Source organism: Equus asinus, chromosome 3 (assembly GCF_041296235.1).
Source record: "Equus asinus isolate D_3611 breed Donkey chromosome 3, EquAss-T2T_v2, whole genome shotgun sequence".
In the NCBI taxonomy this organism is placed as follows: domain Eukaryota; kingdom Metazoa; phylum Chordata; class Mammalia; order Perissodactyla; family Equidae; genus Equus; species Equus asinus.
This window is the reverse complement of record NC_091792.1, coordinates 91,745,709-91,752,634: the sequence shown is the minus strand read 5'-3', so window position 1 is coordinate 91,752,634 and position 6,926 is coordinate 91,745,709. Positions and strand designations below refer to the sequence as shown.

Here is a 6,926-nt window from a genome sequence, read left to right as displayed (position 1 = left end):
CCATCTGCACTATATAATTTAACACTTGGAGGGAGAAGTTCCCCCAGGGAAACAAGGAAATTGAAGTACTTTTAGCAGTAGGACTAAATATTGGTGGTGCAAAAACAAACAAATACACAAAAAAGTTGTCCAATTCACAGAGGTTGAGAAAATATATTCACATTTTTGGTGTACAGTCAGCCGGGCTGCTCAATTCAAGGTTTATTGAGTACTGAGCACCAGGTGCTACAAAAGATGAAAAGATAAGCCAGACACAGTCCTTGCCCTTTAGGAGCAATTGTCTAGAACTTTGCTCTCAAACCTTAGTATGATAAGATCTCTTTTAGGGAATTTGTTTAAAGTGCAGATTCTGGGGCCAGCCCAGTGGCACAGTGGTTAGGTTCTCACGTTCCACTTAGGCGGCCCAGGGTTCACCAGTTGGAATCCCAGGTGCAGACCTATGCACCGCTTGTCAAGCCATGCTGTGGCAGGCATCCCACATATAAGTAGAGGAAGATGGGCACGGATATTAGCTCAGGGCCAGTCTTCCTTGGCAAAAAGAGGAGGATTGGCAGGGGATGTTAGCTCAGGGCTAATCTTTCTCAAAAATAAAATAAAGTGCAGATTCTTGGAACTCTTCCAGACTTATTAACTGAAGTTTTGGCCCTAGAGTCTGGGAATCATCATTGTTTTAAAGCAGGTGATTCTAATACAGGTGTGTGAGGGGGGAGTCAATCCCAGCACCATGATTAACTCTTTCCGTTGGGGTGGCTAAACTGGAATCATGTAGCTTGAAGTCACCACATAGCTACCTGAGAGTGAAGCCACCAAAGAGGAAAGTAGAACCTAGAGTTGGATGAGAAAGACAATGTCCTAAGGATATCACTTGAGTGCCTAGATCAAGCCTTGCCTGAAGTTCATGCCCTGAAATTCCAGGTGCTAAAACAATCAATCCTCTTTCTAATTTAAACTAATTCAAGTTAGCTTTCTTTTGCTTACAACAGAAGGAGTCCTGACATAAATCTTTTATGTTGCCCTCTACCACTTGATGCTGTGGGTGAACAACTTTGAGTCTTAGGCCTTCCCTAGCTCTCTATGCCAATGGTAAGTATGATAAATATGATTTCACAATTATGGCTCAGGCCTGTTCAGGCCTCTCTATTTCACAAGGCCTTGTGCATGGGTGTGATTTACATCCTTCTGTCGGAACAGCCTTTATATAGTTCTATGCACAAAATGTGCACTCAACCAATTTAGATAAGGATACTCTAGATGTCATCTTTCCTGGGAAACCTCCCTGACTCCCACACTTCTAATACCCCGAGTTAAGAGGGCTTCTTGTACTAGTTTCCTATGCTCACCCACATTCTAGCCCTCTTCACTCTGTGATCGTTGCTTCCTGCTTTCCCAAGTGGAGTTCCCTTTGTCTTTTTTTTTTTTGGTGATCTCCAACAGCTGGCCTAGTGCCTGACACAGCGTAAGTACTTGACATACAATTATTGAACGAATGGATGAATAATGAATGATGGTAATTACATAAGTTAGGCAAAACTGGTCTCTTTTCCTGTATTTTCTCTAAGAAGGCTGCAGAAAATCAGTAACTACTTTTAAGACTTCACCTCATTGATCTTGATGCCTTATCTTCCCTTCTATGAGGCACACTTAGATGTTGATCAATTAAAGTATTCAAAATCCAGCAACCCGATGTGAAGGGTTGAAGACATGATAAAGGAAGAATCATTGAAGGAACTGGAAAGTACGGCTTGGGAAAGGAAGATTCGGGGTTGAGAACAAAACCATCTTCAAATACTTGAAGTGGTTTGCGACCAGGGCAAAAATCAGGCCCACAAATTCAGACTGGGGTTCTTCCGCAGCAGAGAACTCTCACAATTTGGGCTGTCCTTGTCAGACAAGCTGCCTCAGGACTCCCCTAGCGTCTCATGCCCGGGGGGGCCCCTGTAGAACCCAAAGGCATTTGATGGAGAATCTGTAGGACACTGGGGAGTGGGCATCAGGAATTCAAATACCTGGCCTTGATAGAGGTCTGCTGTCACCGTGAGAACATTAAGTTTTTAGAATCTTTTTAAGAATTCTAAGAATCTTAGAATCTTTTAAGAATCTTTTTTTTTTTTTTTTTGATTCCACTGAACCTTTGGTCCTTGCTTAATGAGCCACCTGCAGATGAAGTGTTCTACCCTCCTCTTGTTCCAGGGCTACGCTGATGGACCAGGCCGCGTGCAGCCCAAAGGCAGGGCTCCGCCTTTGGTTACAACAGGGCTCAGGAGCTGGGGATTATACAACAGATGCCCTATATTCTGCTCACATCCAAGCTTAGGGCTTTATAAGTGTAATCTTTGCTCAAGTAGGCATGAGTGTTTGCGTACATCTTTGGGTAACTTTCGCTTGTCGTCCTTAGGTGGTAACTGATTAATTGAGGAGGCAGGCCCTCCACATGAGAACCAAAGGCTGTATTTGGAAAAGGGTAGTCGAGGGACCACCTGTATCAGTATCTCTTGGGATGTTTTAATAATGCATATTCCTGGGTCCTAGCCAGACTTGCTAAATGAAACTCTCTAGAGGTGGGGCCTAGGATCTGCATTATAGCAAGTGTAGAGGAGGCAAACTAATTTTCCCTCAACTCTTCTGAGTTCTTAGCTGTGATTCCTGTAATAAAAGACAAATCAATAAGAGAAAATGACCAGAGGGTTATTAACACGACTATCTCATGTATGCACAGGAGATATCCAGGAAAAAGTGAGTAACTTAATGAGATGGCTTTAGAATTAAAACCTAAACACCATCTTAATAGGGAAAGGAGAGGGGATTGTAGACCTTTCAGGGGAGAGTTAACGATTTTTAAGAAAGCTGAATAGGCCCTTAGCAGAATCGATGGGAGGTATGATAGTTTGTGACAAAGTTTGTCAGGGTGTGGTATGGCCTTCCTGTCTCCTCTGTTGTGATGAGTCAGTCCTCCCTGGCTGATGAAAGTCCCTCTGACAGGAGTGCCTGACAACGGAGTTCCTTTTGGAGGATCTGTCTGTTTAGATTTTTTTAAAGGTTAATTTTTTTTTTTTGGTGATGAATATTGGCCCTGAGCTTACAGCTGTGCCAATCTTCCTCTGTTTCTTGTACATGGGATGCCACCACAGCATGGCTTGATGAGCAGTGTGTAGGTCTACACCCAAGATCTGAACCCACGAACCCTGGGCCACTGAAGCAGAGCACATGAACTTAACCACTACACCACCAGGCCAGACCCTGGAGGATATGTCTTCAGGTAAGATAACGGGAGTTCAGAGAAAGCCTCTCTCTGCATCTGCTGTTTGTCAAGTGCCCACAGCTCAAAATAATCAATATAACCAAGACGGCATATTTTGGGGTGGCATGTCTTGAACCCCTACAGTCATATTTTGGGGTGGCATGTTCTGCTGCCCTTCCCAAGCCACCGTAGGCACTAATTGGAAACTCTAAACTTTGAGGCTCATGACTTTAGGAGGTAGCAGAATAGCACTGAGAGGAACTTCCCTCCCCTGAATACAAAAGCTTTCTCTTTGAGGAAATCTGCAGACTTTCTCAAATGTCAAAAGATGCACTGGTCCATTAGGGAATAGATCAGCTGAATTTTTTCACTGCTAATTCTCTGAAAAAATATGCCTTTAATTAAAAAGATACACATCAAATTATATTTTAACTATTCAAGTGTTAAAAAGATATTTTAAATTATAATTATATAGTTCCCTACATATTAAGTAATGCCTTTGGTTTAAAAAGAAATCAGAGACCACAAAAAAAAAATGGTAACTATGTGAGGGTATGGAGGTCTTAACTAACCTTACTGTAGTAATCATGTCACAGTATATATGGGGATCAAATCATAACGTGCACCTTAAACTTACATATGTTATATGTTAATAATATCTCAATAAAGCTGGAAAAAAATCAGGGGGGAAAATTGGGCACTTGAAATGTCATCAAAAAATATTATTAATTAGTATTTTCAAACGTCTGGTGTGATAATCATGAAGAATGAGAAACATGGGAAAGTAAGTGACTTGCCTTCAAGTTCATAGTGAAAAAGTCTTATATCTGTAGTGGAAACCAAGTCACAGGTGCAGTGGAAAAATTACATCATACTTCTCCTTTTATGCTGACACATTGCACCTCCAAATGGGCACCGTTCCAGGTCATGGTGAGTAAACTAAGCTATGCATGAAAACAGTTCCTGAGATTTACATTTTGTTTGAATTAGGACATATCTGTTCGTCAAGAAATATCTCCTGTCAAGCAGCCTTTGAAAGAGATTGCGGCTCATGATCTGAGATCCCAGAAACACTCTCTGTCGTAATGACTAAAAAATTAAAATGGACATCAAAAGCCCTGAAAGCTAAACGAAAAGACAACTTTCACTGAGAAGATGCGTTCTTGAGACCTAGACTTCTAACGAAGCACAGGATAGCTAACATATCTGAATCTCAGGATTGTGCTTCAGAAACTCTCATCTTCTAGGTCTGCCTCTATTTGCTACTTTCTGACAAGTACTTGACCTCACGGCATCTCCACTCCTGTCAATCAATCGAGAGCAACTATGTTCAGTGCCGTCTATGTCCTAGAGGTTCTCACCATGAAGAATTTGTAAATAAAAAGTACTATGAAAACGACAAGTGGTAATATGAATAGAGACCATTTTTCTCATGTTTTCAAAGAGCACTTTGCCCCCAATCAATGTTTTCTCTATTTATTTCTATTGCTGTTACTAGTAATCATATGGGCCAAAGGCTTACTTATCATCCTGTTCTCACTGACTTCCGAGTTGTCAGTCAAGACAGCATGGTACTCTATCCAGAGTCAAGGGTTTTCCAGCAAATAGCCACAGAAATTGTGGGGGATCGGAATTTGCCACCCCAAAATGTGTCCCTTTAACTTTATTATTTTAAAAACAAAAGACCCTGAAAGAAACTTTGACCTTCCCCCTATCTGCCTTAAAGAATTTAAGAGAGAAGGCCTGTTTCAGGAAGGAGCTATCACCATAGATAACTATGGTGATAGACAGGGAAGAACCTAGCAAGGCCCATTTAATCAAAGTCCCCTCCATGTCCCACTGTCTTTGCAAAGCGTGGCAAGCATTTGTTTACGCCACATTTGCTTTTCCATCTCCATGTGAATTGCCTTCCTCCTCTTTAAATCCCAAAACCACTGCCCCCCACATCCTCTTTTGTCTTTAGCTGAAGATGGTATTTAAGGTGGTGGCTTGGGCCATTTTAACAAGTTAAAAAAAAGGATGGAGGGGCTGGCCCATGACCTAGTGGTTGAGTTCAGTGCACTCCACTTTGGCGGCCTGGGTTTGGTTCCTGGGCATAGACCTAAGCCACTTGTCAGCAGCCATGCTGAGGCAGCGACCCACATACAAAATGGGAGAAGATTGGCACAGATGTTAGCTCAGGGTGAATCTTCCTCAGCAAAAAAAAAAAAAAAAAAAAGATAGAGTCTCTCACGTTAAGCAATAAAATGGAGCCAAGCAGACATGAGAAGGAGAGGAACAAACTTCCTCTTTCACAAGGAACTCTTGAATTCATTAAATACCTGAAATGCATCTGCAAGTTTTCTCAAGGAAGATAAGATTATCAGGACAGAGACCCCATTCCTGTCAAGGTCAGCTCCCACATTCCTAAGTTTAATGGTTTATTTCAACCAACCCTCACACTGATAATCATCTTGCTCCTGGAATTTGTTAAAAGACATTCTTTCCTTTTTTTTTCTTTGCTTTTGTTAGCCAGGACTATAAATCTTCCTTCTCCCTTCAACAGCCAGAACACAATTCAAGTGTTCCTTGAATCTGTGCCTCCCAGGGTGCAGTCCTAACAAACCCAAAATCAACTTGTTGTTTGAAGTTTACCACTGTCTGCCTCATAATTGATCGACACCTCTGAGTGCTCACATTACAGTCATGTGCTGTGTAATGACGTTTCAGCCAATGCCAGACCACAGGTACGACGGTGGTCCCGTAAGATTAGTACCATATAACCTAGGTGTGTCGTAGGCTATACCAACTAGGTTTGTGTATGCACACTCTGTGATGTTTGCACGATGACAAAATCACCTAAGGAGGCATCTCTCAGAAAGTATCCCACTGTTAGGCGAGGCGCGACTGTTTTTCATATCTGTAAGAGAAGCTGCTATAGCAACTGAGGTCATTCTTCCAGGCCTTTGGGAGGATTATTTAGCAAGTTAATTTCTGGGTATGCTTAATCTAAGTTTTCATTTTATAGGGAAAATGCTTTTTGGGTATTAAAGAGATACAGACTAAAGAGATGAAGGCGTAATAGAATTATTAGGTTAATTACTTCCTTTTAGAAGGAACCCTTCAAACTTGATAAAAGGAAACAAGTGAAGGTGTCCCAAGGGTTCTCTCAGTCCATTATGTCATTTTCTTGATATGTTTCCCCTTCTGACTTCCATTTGGACTTGTTTTGCTCTTACAGAGAAGAGGACATGGATCAGCAAATTTGCTCAGGAGCTGAATAAAGAGCTGAAGCAAGGCCTAGGAAAACTTGGGCTCCCTAACTACGTATTAGACAGTCTTCTCTTCTCACACCTAGCTTTCCATCTGCAATCTCATCCATTTCCATGTCTCTGATTTCTACTTATCACAGATGACTCCCAAATGGAACTCTCTAGTACGGACCTATCTGAGCTCCAGACCCACAAATACAACTGTCTTCACTGTCTTCCTGACATTGCCAAGTGGAGATGTTTCCGAATTCCTCAAACTCATGACCTCCTTTCCCACGCCCAGGCTTGCTCCTCCTCCAGTGTTGTCTATGTCGCAGAATGAGTCTACTGTTCACCCAGTTACACAAGCCAGACACCTAAGGATCATCCTTGACACAGCATTCTCTTCGTACCCTCACCACTCCTCATTTACTTCTCCAAAATACATCTCAAACTCA

General features: G+C 42.0%; 1 long non-coding RNA gene across 1 annotated transcript; it reads left to right on the top strand.

Moving 5' to 3' along the window:
• Positions 1 to 643: 643 nt before the first annotated feature.
• LOC123283847 (uncharacterized) lies at positions 644 to 4,738 on the top strand. The gene is made up of 3 exons (XR_006524609.2): positions 644 to 1,456; positions 3,129 to 3,256; positions 4,229 to 4,738. It is a non-coding gene; the product is annotated as an uncharacterized lncRNA (long non-coding RNA).
• Positions 4,739 to 6,926: the final 2,188 nt, after the last annotated feature.